We start from the raw sequence: 15415 nt of genomic DNA, 5'->3' as shown, positions 1-15415 counted from the left end.
TGGAAAGAAAGAAACCTCTTCCCTAGGAAATCCATTTCAGGAACTCAGTGAACCTGGTCCATGTTGGAACAGGCCAAAAAATATCAACTGAAACATAGAAGTTTTTGAGGTCAGGAAGATGTCATCAACAGCCAGATCTAAACCTCACGTGTACTGAGGAACCAAACCAGTGAGGAATCTCGGAAAGATATTCAGGTCAGCGGGGCAGTGCTGGTTTGCTGCTACAGAAGAGCACAAGAATATCCATATTTGTCAACCTGTTAATCCAGGTAATTCCTTATGCTGGCAGCAACGAGGCCCAGCTCATGGCTCGTTATGTACGCGCTCATTTGCTTCTCTGCAGGCCTCCCCTTGACTGGTCTGCGGCTGCGCGTATAAGACCCAGTATAGATCTGATCTTAACATTGATACAGAATTAGTGGCTAAAAGGAGGAGAAAGAAAGTAGACAATGCATTTGACTTGGTGGCCTGGAACACTACCTGCCAGCTCGTGAGGAGAGGTGGGTTATCAGAGCTGAGGACAACGTGGCTTGATTTGTTCCTTAGTGGCAGGGTGTTGGGAGCAGTAATTGCCACTGGTCCTTGCATCTCAGCTGCCCTGCTTCAGCGTGCGCTGAGACCTAGCACAGGATTTTCAAAGCCAAGGCTTTTGTGACCTAGGACTCATTTATACCTACAGCTATATCTATATTCTGTATACATATATAGAAGCATGTATATGTAGCTCTCTCCACCCCAACCGGTTTTGCAGCAGACAAAATTAATTTGCAGTATTTTGCATTTCCTGCAGGCTAAAACCAGTGTTTCTGCAGCTTAATACCTTCCACCACGGTAATCTGAGGGCGTCTGAGTGCATAGGCCCCAAGGCTCCTTGGCAATACGGACCTGGTTGCTTTGCACTTCAAAAAAAGCCACTGTTGGGTACCCCTTAGCGTGGGTTACCATGACTGGCACCTTCACGTGGGCTGGAAACGTGGTATCACGCCCCTAACTAAAGTACTATATGACTCTAGGTAGCTTGTGCAGGACAAAAATCCTATCATTTAATACTAAGTTCAATTAACTTAAATTTCCCAAGATTTTTATGACTCTAAAAATTAAAGCATTTAGTACTTTTAGCTGCTTGCTCTACACGGATGGACGTTTCGGAACCGGTTTTCTCCCCTTTTTTAGCACAAAAGGTGACGGTTGAGCTCACTGCCATTAGGTGGCAGCAGGACATGCAAAAATGGAAATGACAAACTCCCTTGAGGCACATGGATCATCTTAAGAATGATGTAGGATGTAATAAATGTAGAACATGCACAGGGCTTATGATTACTGTGACAGAGAGATGACATACACATATATCCTCTCTATTATAATAATATATTGGATAGTATTTCAATGTTAAAAAGATATGAATCATCTGAATGTATTCTGTTATAGTTAAGCCTAACAACACACCCTCCTATAATAAAACACAGAGCAAGCCATGAACTTTATCTATCGATTTAGTTACAGGGAAAAAACCCCCCAACATTCTTTTTTTTAAACAGATTTTGGCTTTTCTCCACAAAAGCATGATGTCCGAGAGCAAAGGTAAGGTAGATTGGAAGAAATGGCAGGGTTTTCCTTCCTCTGGACTGGTTCTGTTTCTTCCCTGCTGTTTCCTGCCCCTCTTCTGTGGTTGACAAGTTTTTTGGCTTTTGGCTTTGTGCAGCCGTTCCCTGCATAAGAAGCTACTGATAGAGGGGGGGAAAGAGGGAAAGAATAAACAATTGTTTGGTTTATCATATTAGTTGTTCCACTCATTTCTCATTGAGAAAATAGTAAAAAAGAGAATTACAAAAACCCCCCTAATGATTTTTCCTCTCTAACCTGGAAAATGTGCAGATTTTTTTCTCTGTGTTGTTTTTACCAGCAGCAGGAAAAGTTTTCCCTTAAAAAAAAAAAACCACTCAGAGAAAATCAAATAATTTTCTTTTTTGAAAATAATAAAAACTGATTCTGTTCAGCACTAAGCTGTGCCACCATCTCTCTCCAAGAGCTAGCTGCTGGCTAATATCTGCAGGAGAATCATTTCCCTCTGTGCTACCGCTCCTCCCATTCCTCTTTCTTCTTGTAAAACTGCAAACTTTGCCAGCCGACTGCTCTACAACCAGAGATTATCTGGTTTTTCTTCCATGTAACACAGGCCAGAGAAGTTGCCCTCTGCTAACTCCAGTAAGTTGTGATTGACTTACAGCCTTGGCACTCTCGCTGTGGATTTACCACTATGTACTTGAGTCTGTTGTTCTTTCCACAAGCATTTTCTTCAGCTATTAACCAATAAAACTTGGCAGACGCGTTACAGTGAGTCTTTCAGTGCTGAGTTGCGAAGCCTCAAATGGCAGAAAATCCCTTGGTTATTTATTCCATGGATTAATCATCTTCATGGTTAATTTTTTTTCCCTGCTTCTGATTTGAATTGGCCTGCCTTTAATTTCTCGCCAGTAGTTCTTGTTATGCCTTCCCACAGTAGAGGAAAGATCCCTCGACGACCTACGCGGGACGGCTCTCTGGGGTGGTAGCACCGTTTGAAACCGGGTGGCTCCGCCGCCGAGCTGAACGCGCGGCTCTGGCCGTCTTCCGCCCCACGTCCCGCCACGTCCTGCTGCAGAGACGCAGCCTGTCCCCTTGTGTGGTGAGAGCAACAGATCTGCGACCAGCACCACGCTGAATATTTATAAGCTTATACAGCTAATGTGCGCTGAGGAGGGCTGCGAAGCCTTCCCCTCGCTGACCCTTTGCTATTCATCTGCGTCGCGGTCCAGACAGCCCGAGTTGACGAAAGGCTGCGTGACTATGGAGGATTCGTAACACCATCGAAAACTGTGGGAAGATCTGACCCGACGAGCCTGCGTTCTTCAGGTTTTGGCTATGGATGTGGATTCCTGTTGCTGGTGTATGTAAGTGCATACAGAAAATGGAGAACCTCTTTTTGCAGCTGTCCTTTTTTTAAGTTGCAAAGAAGGCCAGTGTTTGCTTCCCCTAAATAGTAATGCTTATTGCTCAAAAATAAGTTTTCAATTGCTCCTTTTCCCCATGTAAAGTGTGAGTAGAAGAGTGATCACATCTCACCAATAGCGTCGAATTGTTAGGATTGGAATGTAGAGGATGACAAGAAACTCGTGCGTCTGTGGGCAAGACCCCATACAGCAATGGAGGGCATTTATATTTAATGTCTGTCGTGCAAAACATTCCTAAGATATAAAGTAGCGCAAATGCAAGAATAAATAAAGTAGATGACAGATTGGTGCTGCCTAGGCAGCTTTGTCAGGTGGTAGCTTGTTCTGCTTTCTGAATTGCGATTCCAAACCATGATGATCAGTACGCTTTTTTCTGCTTTGTTTCATTCAGGTTTCAGACAAGGGTTCAGAAACTTTACTTAAGCTCACACGCTTAAATTTGAATTTCATTTGCGCAACAGCCACATCTCGTCCTCCGCCAGTCCCTAAAATAGGAGCAAGCAGAGTACAGCGTTCCAGTATAAACTGTTGTTTACTAACGGTTAGGTGATAGGGGAATGGGGTGTGATTATTACAGCTACTCAATATGTAAAATTATCTCGGTTGTTGGCCCAGAAAATCACATAGTAGTTTTTTGGAAAATGATTAGTTAAACTGCTAACTGAGCTCTAGTTTCTATCATCCTTAGTCTTATCCTAAGTCCAAAAAGTAATCCCTACTCCAGAGACTTTTCTGCTCAGTGAAACCACCGGCTGTTTGCGCCTCCCCTCCTTCCCACAGGAGGGCACCAGATCCACGCGTTCAACCTGCGTTTCCATTCCTTTCATGAGGCCGTTCCTCCCTCCTTACTTCTTCCACGGCGGATGGGGACCTACTCAAATACAAAGTACACAGGCCTTGGCATTTGTATATCTATTATGCTTTTCAACACCAAAACCTGCCATATGTTACTTTGTCCTAGATTAGACAGATGCTGGTTCGTACATAACTGAAATAACCTCTTTTTTTTTTTCAAATCAAAATTGGCTGTAAATGTAATAGGGGATCATCTGGTTTTCATTGCATTTTTTAATTCATAGATGAAATTCTGCAGAAAAGCTATAGTTTTACTAGTGATTTCCCGAGAGCCCCGTCAGAGTCACCCCATAGGCTTTTTCTACAGATTCTTGGAAGATTTTTGTTACAAGTCGGTCAAAGCACAAAGAAAACTGCTGCATCTTTCTCCCTTAATGATATGAACTAAGCAGGAAAATGTCCTGTTTTCTTTATGCATCTCTTTGTAGCTTTTTCCTCCTGTAGGACAAAGACAGATGTAGCACGGGAGTGGCAGCGAGGTTTGGAGGTGGGTGTCACCTTGGTGGAGCGTTGCGTTTCTGGGGTAGGGAGGGGAAGTCCGTTGCCAAGTCAAACAGCAATTGGGGGGCGGACTGGGACTATATGACATTCAAATGTCACAACTCAGCAGCTACACTCCGGCTTCTGGCTCCACACGCTAGACAATTCCCAGGAATGGCTTGCTTTGTGTGATACTTCAAAGAGCAAGCGCATCATGAGAGTCAATGTGGTCTTCCCTTCCGGGCCATTTCCTATTACCTCTTGGTCAGAGAGAAATGTGAAGTTCCAGAGGACTCAGCTGGACATTTCAAGGCTGAGACCCAAATTATCTGAAGATTGACCAAAGCCGTACAGAAGACCCTGCGGTTTGCTCCTCTTTGCTCTCCTACCCTCTCTAAAGCTTGTCTGGTGATAGGACCGAGCTTTCCCAGGCTCTGGGCCAGCTCTGTAATGAGCTACCATCCCACATTTTTGCTTTAAGCCAGTTGTACTTTGTCCTTTCCTCTAACAAACTTGCAGCAGTCGCACTGCTGAGTGCCGGGAAGACCCTACAGAGGCTCAGGGGGCTTCACTGTGACCTGGGCTTAGCAGGCAGTTTGAAGTCTCCTGAGATGTTATATTTTAAGAAACACAGTGAAAAAAGTCTCCCTCTCATAGGATATTGGGGTAGGCATGGAAATGAGCCCTTCCTGACTCTGCTAGCATGGAGGCTTGGAGGAATCAGCATTAGTTTTCCAGCCTCCTGCGAACCTCACTCCTATAATTAGATCCACATATTGTGCCCACGTGGAGACATAACTGGAGCTGGAAGGTTTCTTCTGCTCGTCTCCAGATGTGTCTCCTGCCTCAGCCCAGGCAAATGCTAGGATTAACAGCTCCTAACAGGCAAGGTCATTCAAGATATCCACTGCCCCAAACAGCCACCGCAATGGTACGATAGCTTTGCCTCATTCACGGGTATCACTGAGGTTGTGTTCGTGCAGGTGACATTCTTTATCCTTCCAGTATGCTAAGGAGGAATTCGTTTGTTTGCAGTAGACTATTTTTACTGCACCTGAATTCATTAATCTCTCCAAAAATAACATTGAAGGCACATGCATTAAAAACCACGCTTTCAACTTGCCACGGACAGAACTAGGCACCCTCAGTGAGCGCTTTACTGATGGCATTGATTTAGGATTTTTGCATGCATGCAAAATCAAATGCCAGAAAAGCTCAAGCAAGTAAACTCTATCTGAAAAGGAGGGAAAGGACCTCTTTTCCCTGAGCTACCATTGATTTTCTATGATGAGAGTTTTAATCAAGCCCTTGTACCTTTAAGCCGTAAGTTATTAGAGGAGAGCAGGGACAGTCTTTCTGAGGACTTGCTGACACCCTGAGCTTTCAAGATTATTAATCAAAACTGTGGTTTTGGAGGAGGGGGTTTTGGGGGTTTGAGGTATTTTTTTTTTGCAGCCACCACTAAACTGCCAAATAATGTCAGATGGTAGAGAACAATGTGAATCCCCCATAGAGATCTATAAATAACAGCTATAAACGTGCCTCATAAATTAGTCAAAGGGTTATTTTCTCCTACCCGCATTCCCTCCCTCACGTTCAAATTCAATTTTACTCATCCGGTGCCTCCCCCTGCACTGCCGTGCGGGAAGCTTGGGTAGAAATCTCTAAATGGACAAGGCTGGAGCTCTGCGGGGGAGATTTCCACTGTAACAGGCACAAACCAGTGCTGCAGAGAGACTCCCAACCTAATGCCAGGGCCGGTCCCTTTGTAATATGTCCCCAAAGATGCCACACACCCTGCACGGGCTGAGTAGCTCACCCACTGACTAGGTTTTGTACCTGAAATGAAATACAAACCGTAATGGGCCTGAGTCGCGCTCCACAGAGAAAACCCGAGGCACGACAAGGGTTTCTTCCCCCTGAACAATGTATTGGTTTTGTGAAGATCCTGGAGGGAGGGCATATTGCTGGTTTAGGCTTTTGAGGAGGACAGACAGAAGGTTTAAGACATGCAAAACACAAGCTAAACAGTGACAACGGAGTGGAAAGGTCCTACCCAGCATCCCAAAATAACTCAGTGGGACAGCCAGAAATCCAGAGAGACTGTCTTCGTTAAACAGCGTTGTTTCAAGAGGCATAAACCAGTCCAATGGGAGGAGCAAACCACAGATGGTGGATGCTGCATACGTCTGTGTGCATGCGGGTATGCATAATACCTCAGAAAGGGCAATTGCTGTCCACCCCTGCCCAAGCCAAGGTAGCCGCTGGCGTAGCTGTATCTGGTTTGAAGGGGTCTCTGCTTATACGTGAACATTGCCACGTATAAAAATGATTAATTGGCAGATTAGAAATGTGACCCCAAAAGGTATTGTTCTCTGTGATGAAAGACGAGCCTGGCCAAGGATTTACAGCCCAAGCGTCTCATTGCCATAGTAGGGCTGTGCTTGCAGGCGAGGTTATTATGGTGAATGTTAATGATGACTGCATCTGGGTAAAAGCCTCTCCATCACCTCTCGCTGTCGATGCCTCTTCCGTAGCTATGGAAATGGCACCTTCTGTTCAGCTGCTGCTTCTGATTAAAATTCAAGTGGAGAGGGATGGGGAAAGAAAAGCCAGGGGACAAACACAGCTGATGAGCCAAGCAGCATGGAGGAGGAGGAGGCTGCGAGGTACCTGTTCAGCTTCTCAGAGAGAGAGAGGGTGCTGGGCTTAGTTCCTCTGATGGCAGTGATCTAGGGTGAGAGCCACTGTCCCATTTGCCCGGCATGAAGCCTAGATTAAGAAAGAGTCCCTGCCATGAGGAACGTGCGCTTGGAGAACCCGTAGGAACGGCAAACACGAAGGCAGCCTTGCCCAGCCATCACCAGCCCTCTCCCTTGCAGAGCCAGGTAAAGAGATGGGGTTTCCTGGCTGCTGCGTTGCCTCCCACGGTTTCGCCTGCTGATTAAAACCCTTCAGGAGTTTTTGCCTCTTTAAGTCCGTAAACACATTTGCAAGAACAATAGCAGCTTACTGGCAGATTTCAAAGATCTGCCCTCTATCATCTTCTAACGCAGATTTTGTGTAACTGTCTCTGGCTTCAAAAATTGTGATGAAGCAAGGGGGTCCTGCAGTACGTGTAGGAAAAGAACCCCAATTTGGTTATTATAAATTCATGCTGTGCTATGACACAGTAGTAGTAGAGGAGCATCCAGCCAAAACTGGGGCTCTGCGTTGTCTGAGGCAGACACGACCATGTGGAGCATTAATACGACAGATAGCTAAAGGAGGTGTGTTATTGCCTAAGACGCTCTCCATTTTAAAGCTGGAAACAGAGGCCCAGAGAGATGAGGTGAGTCATCCCAGGTTACGCAGGAATCCTGTGGCAGAGCCAGGAGATGAGTCAATCTGCCGATCCCAGCCCAGCGCCGGGCTGCGGAGCACAGGTAAAGTGGCTGCTACAACATTCAGGGCTGACTCCTCAGCCTGAGCCTGGCTCCTCAGCCTCGGCTCCTGGAGCCTCACTGAGCCACAAGGTCAAAGGCACGCTCGGCAGCCTGAGGTCGGAGGGCTACTGGGAGCTTTGGCGGTGTGAATGGGGCAACATCTGCTCGCTGAGCGATTTCCAGAGTCAACACCTCATTTTGACAAATTCACCACAAAGAAATAGCATTTGGAGCTGTTCCATGGCCCTGCTGTGCCACCTTGGATCTCATCCTCCAAAAGCTTTTAAGGCATAACAACATTCTTTTACTGTTGAAATCCTGTGTAAATATTGCGTTATCTGCCTGGGCTCAGCGCGAGCCGGCTCCCTGTGTCTGAAGGCGGCCCGTGCTGCCGGCGCTGGGCCAGCGCTACCATCTCCAGCAGCGCACAGCCTCCTGCGGCCAGGGTCCTGTCCCTGGAGACTGCCTTGCCAGCTTCCTCGTCATCCGATTGCGCGGGCATAGGTCTGGAGCAGGCTTTGAGCTCAGAGACACCTGCATCAACACACCAATTAAAGGTCCAACCTTATTAATTTGCTGATAACGGGATATGCCGTGCCCTAGCTGCTACAGGGCAACCACGGCTCCCAGTGGGTAATTCAGGTTAGCATGAATGATATTGCAGAAATACTGAGTCTCTTTACCATTCGGTGAAGGTAGTAGGTACAGATGACAGAGCATCCGTGTTTTCTGGGAGGCAGCCTGCCAAGGCTGCATACTGGGGCTATAAAAGCATCTGCGCAGGAAACTGTCCTTTAAAACTAGTTATAAGCATAAACTTTACCCTGACCTGCCCCTTGCCAGTGCAGTGCTCTGACACTCGCGGCTTGGTAACGTCGACCCTGTGCCCGGGGTTCAGCCTTGGGGTCTGACCTTGCTGGAGAAGGCTAACCCACCTCCCTCAGGTGTCTTCAGAGAAAGCCCAGCTGTGGCTCTAGGTGGATTCTCATGTTTGCAAGACATGACGTATCGCCTCACTGTTCCCCAAAGCGCTAGAATCAGCATTTCGGGAAGCACCCTTGCTGGCAAGCCCAAAGGCTTATCTTCCCTTTTCTGAATGTGAATACAGTACTGGTAACACTGGTGTCAGATTCTCCAGTCCCTGGGATGTCATTAAGGCATTTACTTACCATCACCAGATTGTACCAACACAGACTGTGCGATCTATGCATTTGACCAACTGCTTAGATGTGAAAGGTTTTGTATTGTAAGAAGCTTTGGCCCAAAGGGCTTATGTGCAAATCTATTGAATTGGTATAAATCTTTCTGTTTTATTTTAGCAGAGCTACTCTGCAATCAGATTCTGATCCCGGTCTCACTGTTATGACTTTTACTGTTTTCACAATGGTCCTGCGTATCCACGCTGGGTTTGGATCTGAGGTTTGGATTATAAGGTACAAATCATCCTTGGCGTGGAAAGAGTTAGAATGAACTTCATAGGCTGGTAATTGAGATCAGATTCTGGCTTAGAGCATCTCCTCCCTCCCTCCAGTTCTGTCTAAACAATTGGCTGGGAACTTCAGCTAGAACAAATCAGCTCAAAATAATTCTGAACAGTTTGTTTTTTCAGTTATACAGTGCACAGAGAGAGAGAGACATCCCTATGAAGAGTTATGGATCTTTTCCCTGCTAAAATCATCACTTTCCCTCCTCCAGTTTTCACTCATCTCCACATTAGCGCCCAGAACATTACCTGCTTTAGTGGACAGCAAGGACTCACCCAGGCAAGGGAGTACGCGTTCCTCCCAGCCTGGCCGTCGCTGATCCAGCGGGAACACTGTGCCTTCCTGAGGACTGGATCCAAATGGGAGGTGAGCTATTATTAGCATCAGCCTAGGTGCTTTTAGAAACACGCCGGGCTGCGGCTACAAAATCAAGAGGGGCAACAACGTGCCATGGCAGAGGGGCCTCTGGTAGCTCTTGCAGGAGATGCTTTTCAGTTCAGTCCCACGCTGCAGCCGCACAGCTGGCTTTGGAGCGCTTCTTTATTGTGCATTGCTTTACGCGCACTGATTTTAAAGTGCCCGTAGGACCACTTCAGGTTCCATTTGTAGGAGTGGAAAGAATATATTTTGGCATTCACGTTGTTGTACAAACAACTTAGCCAGCCTCTTCTTGCCTCGATAGAAACAATAAGGAAAACAGCCCCAAAGGTGCTACTTAGAGCTCAAATACAACCCTAGTGCCGCTTTGTGATTCTGCGTGTTCCACCATCATTTAAAGCCTTTTCCCCCACCGATCGGGCAAGGGGAAAGGTTTCTCCCCTAGGACAAGCTGCAACAAGCCTAAGAGTGCTCCTTTCCCTGCACTGAGTAGCAAGAGTCTCTACTCTTCTCATTCAGTCGGGGATGCCTGCACTGAAGATGCTTGAAATGGATGCCACGCTTATGTCTGCTTCTGGTTTTGGGGCTGGCTTCGTGCCTCAGTTTACCTTCTGTAAAACAGAAATACAATTCTGACCACCTTTGTAAGCAGCTTGGAGCTCTCCCAATGAAAGCTGTCACACAGAAACTATATTATTAAACTAAATATGCTTAGGTTTATTCTTATGCCAAAGCAATAAATCAGATTCTCAGAAGCAAAAAAACCCCTTGGGCTCAAAATTTTTCAGCTCGGATCCATTTTCCCCTCTCCTTTGACAGTCCAGTGTTGATTTCAACAACAAAGACCGTGTCCTTCGTGACCGAACTGCTCTGCCTTTCACCAACGTTAAAAAATCACTAAGCGGAGCAGTTCCCTTAACCCTGACAAGGTCTAGAAACCCTCAGAGCATCCCTGACCAAACCCCAGGGCTGCAGTGGGAGGAACCCAGCTGCCACAGGGGCCCTACGGTCCTTTGGGCAACTATCTTTGTGGTTTACTGGCCATCAGTCTCCATTAAATGCGTGCATATGGATAGTTTGGAGTTTTATTGGGCAGCGCCTTCTGATCTGATTGAACAATGGAGAACTCATTAGCACAGCTCTGAAAAATCCTCCTCCAGCCCCGCTTCGTGCAGCTGAACGGATCAAAATCTGGAAACGTCAGAGGGGAAAAAACCGGAAAACAGTTTTTGCCCTTTTTGCTCTTGGGGGGCTACTCCAGTGTTAACAGACGTGCGTTCTGTTCCTGCAGACCTCACCCTCCCCGGCACAGGGAGGCCGGCGGGTGGGTTTTCTTCTAATCCCGCTCTAAAGCCGTTTGTCCTGGTGGTTTATTTCCAGAATGAGCAACAGCCACCAGCGGGCAAGGGACCCCCGTCCCGGGCCGGGGAAACCTCTCCCCGCGCAGCCATCCCATATTAAATACAGGCTGATCCAAACTCACTTAAATCAATGAGAGTATTTCCATCCGCTTCAGTGGTCTTTGGATTGGGGCCTAGAGTTCTCTTAGTATTAAAAAACCCCCGACAAAACCAGCAAGCTGTTTTACATAAACTTAGAAACAAGGTTTTATAAACTGAAAAAAGACCCTGGCATTTATAGACTTTGGGTTTCACTGTAACTTGTCACTTGGATGTTAAATGGGCCTTTTTATTTATAATAAGTTTATTTTTTAAATACCCATGTTATGAACAAGCCACAGCAAGGGGCTGCAATCCCAAACCCTGCAACTTTTGTTGTAAACCTTCTTTGAAAAGCCGTGTCTGCCTGCTGCTGTGGTGGGGCTGGCAGTGCTCGTTAACACTCCCTTCAAAGGGGGGTGCCCGTAGGCAGGGTCAGACCACGATTTAGCGAGAGTGGCACGTGCTTGGCCATAGGCATGGTACCAGCTCGTCGTCTGCAATGGGAACTGATGAAGCCTGAGGTTTGAAAGCCTGCTTTGCCTCCCAGAGGAGAATCCAGGGTGCTAAGCCCAGGGCCCAGCCCAGCCGCTGTCTGCAGAGCGCCCGTAACCAGGCAGGGAGCCACGCAGACGGGAGCGATGGACATGACCCCAGGCACCCCATTCGCAGCTGGGGAGGAACATGGGCAGAACTGCGTTAGATTTTCTCTCTTCTGTCTGAGCACATCTGAACCTATGTTTTCCAGAAGTGTGAATATGAAGAGCTCCTGGGTCCAACGCACCAAATCCCTCGCTGACCCATTGCATGATTCAGGGCAAAGCCACATTTTCTAATTTTACAGCTGAAGAAATGGACATTAAAAACCTTTAATAAGGCTTAGACAGGATCTCAAAAGCTGCCTAGCTCCTCGGGCTGCCCCAGGGAAGGACCGCAGGAATTGTACATTGCCTTCAGTGGGAGAAGAGCTTCAGGCAACGCGAAATACTTAGAAAAAAGTCTCCCCAATAATGTTTATAAAGCCCTTTCACGTTCTCTGATGAAAGATGCTATTAGAGTGCACAGTGTTTGCTGGAAGTTTTCCCTCCCACCTACTGCACTGTTTCTAGGCAAATATCTTGCCCTTTTGAATAATGCGGTGTGGAGTGAAAAGATAAACTCCTGTAATTATCCCTTCCCTTAGCGTGGCTGTGCTGAAAAGACAAACTGCCTCCTTCAGCATTACTGCTCACAGAAAAATTGGACCTGAAGCGTACGTGGGAAGATTCGGCTGACTTTAAAACATCTTTCCTCACACCCTGGTTCTTGAGGATGCGACAGCAGGGTGCAAAAACAGTTCAAAAAAGCCCTGGGGACCACCAAGACCTCATTTCCGCAGGGAAAGTCATCGTCTCCAAGCTGTCGCAGAGGTGAGGAGGAGTCCGGGGGTGGAGGAGGAATCGCTGCCAATTTATCAAGAAAGCAGGAACGAGGAATGTGCCCAAACTGTAAAGATCTGCGTCGAAGCCATTGCTTGAACGAGGTTCTCCTGCGAGCCCAGACGGCCTCAGGAGACCCCCCTGGCCAACACACGTGTGGTGGTCACCGAAGGGAAAGGGTTGGAAGCAGGCTGGTTACCCTGGCCACCCTGTTTTGTGTTGAGATTAGTTCAGTCTTCAGGGCTGCCAAAACTTGCACTAGCACTAAAACCACTTCATTTGAGCACCAAAAGAGCTTAGGGGAAAGCTCAGGAACATCTGAGAAGATAATATTAGCACGTCTCCCAGTTTGGAAGTGCAGTTTGCTACCCAATATCAGGGGAGAGTGGAAACTCCTATTTTGAGAAAAACCTCTTGGCATCAGGCCTGCCCTATGAGTTCGATTTAGAAATAAGGCAAACTGCAGATGCCATAGTCGTAGATCCGTGTTTGCTCTGGGCCAGAAACTATTCATCCACTGGCTTTGCGTTGCATGAAAATACCCCCAGTGACAAGCACTCACGGTGGAAGGATGGAAGAATGACTTCAGCCTGACAGCCAAAGGGAAGAGAAAATAATCTAAAGCCCAGGGAGAGGAAGGCACGGGCTTCCCTTCTGGCTTGAACATGAGAGTTAATGAGCTAACGTGATACAGACCAAGGACATTTCACACAGAGACAGCGAGGACAGAAGTGTCGGTCTGAAAGCCCAAGGAGATCCCACCAGGATCTGCTTCCCGTGCTGCCTTCCTTCTCCAAAGAGATTTAATTGATTAGGTACAAGTAAGGAGTTGTCAGGCTACATCCAGTCCTGTTTCTGGTTGCTGCGGTTCCCTCTGTAACAATCTGCGGTTGAAGAATAAAGAGAAAAATAAAATGCTGCTTCTCATTAGAAGAGAAAGTCTGAAATAATGAAATATCTGCCAGAAAAATGATCTGTGCCCTTGTGCATTTAGAAAGAAGACAAGCATTTACAGTTTTGTAGCTCTCAAAGATGCTTAGATTCCTAAATACTAAGTCTCGTTTAAAACTATGGTTCTTTGGTTAATTCCCTGATTTGTTCCAAGATCAGGCCCAAGAGTTTGCGGCTGAACTATCACATTCCTGAGACACTCATTTAGTCTTATTAAAAGTCTTTCAGAGATGGAGAATGTGTCATGTTGCCTAGCAATGTCTTGATGGTGATTTGCTTTCACCAACAACAAAAAAATGCAACCAACTTCTAATTTTTCTATCAGACACCAACTTTTCTAAATGAAGCAAAAAGAGAAAACCAGTCTCAGTTTCTTCAAAGAGACCTTAGTGGTCCCAAAGAGGATGGAAATCCCATTGCTGTATCATGCTGCTTATACTGAGCTGTTCTCAAGCTGCAGGGTTGGAAGCTGCTGGATAATATTACCAATACAGATCTGAAAGAGGCAGATTCCTTTTCCTTTGGTTGTCTTAAAAAATGACTTCTGATTTTTTTTAAATGTTAATTTTTTTCTGTGGCTTGATTCTTTTGTCTTTGAATAATTCCAGCCTTGCCATTTACTGAGAAGTTCTCTCTTCTAAATTTAGATTAGAGTGTTATTCGCTTTCATAAGAAGTGCTAATATCCCTTAGGTTAAGAATAATTAGATGTTAATTTTCACAACCTGAAAGGAAATTATACCTCTAATTCATCATTTAGAGTAAAATAACTGGTTTAAAAGGCATACACAGCTACATTAAACAAAGGTCTAGACATTTTTTTCCTAAACAAAAATTAACCTCGATACAAATTAAGATGATATGATTCTAGTTAGATTAATGACACCAATTAGGCTAACGCATTTCTAAAGCTCCCAGAGTTCATGGGAGAAGAAGGCAGATCAGCAACTGCAAAGCAGCCTAATTCCTCCGGCTACGTATTGCTTTACCGGCGCTCACGTCGCCAGCATTAACCCATTCACAGCCGCTGAACCTGTACCCACTGACAAGTCGCTCGCAACCTGCTCTTCCCCAAAAAACCTTAGGAGCAGGGTTTGCTCTGTTGGAGTAAGCAAAATTTATCCAATTGCCTGGAACTGGGGAATCTTGGCTGTATAAAACAAGGGTAAGAAGACTACGCTGTCAGCTCACCGCGGTGATCAAGAACTTTCATGTGAAGGGTTAATTTTGCCGTTTTGTCTTAACATTTCCTTGGTCTGCTCAGTAACTCGCAAGCATTTTCTGCTGATGTTTCTGAGGCTGAAGTTCTCCAAACCTGCCTCCCTACAGATGTCTGCCCGGCTTGCTCCGGCATCTCCCTGGTCCTCTGCGACAGCTTTGCAGAGTCACCCATTGCATGTACCTATAGGATCAGCCTATAGATGCCTATATTAGCCCATACATGCCTCAAGCAGTTGGAAGGTAGATTTTCCTCCCTGTGTGTTGCCATTACTGCTAGTGGGATCAGAAATAAAATAAAACCTGGCAGCAAAGTTCATGGCTCTGCACAACCAGTGTAAATCAGTTGCCCCAGGGCAGACAGTGGAGCAATATACTGGTGTAAAATGGGCGGGCAAACAGATTGGGGGCAATTCCCTGCCTCCCCTGACTTTTTTCCCATCCCCATGGGTTAGTGTAGCATCCCTTTCTCTTCCCAGCTGTGCTGTCAGATCCTCTTCGGACCCCACCTTTGCTTTCAAACCTGCAGACCCGAGCAGACCACAAGATGGCAAGGCTGTACAGAGCAAGCCCGGAACAGCTACTGCGGCTGCAACAGGTGTTTATGGGCCAATTTGCTGTTTGCCACCTGCTTCGATAGATACCGAATTATATTTTTATACATAGCTTCCAGCAAAACAAATGTCCCCAGCGATGTGAACACTGGGTTCTGGAGTGTTTAGGTATGATCCCTTTGCAGCACCAGGAAGGGGCGTATGATTCTTATGAGTCCTCTGGA

This window comes from Calonectris borealis, chromosome 27 (assembly GCF_964195595.1).
Source record: "Calonectris borealis chromosome 27, bCalBor7.hap1.2, whole genome shotgun sequence".
NCBI classification, from domain to species: Eukaryota; Metazoa; Chordata; class Aves; order Procellariiformes; family Procellariidae; genus Calonectris; species Calonectris borealis.
This window is presented reverse-complemented; position numbering follows the sequence as displayed.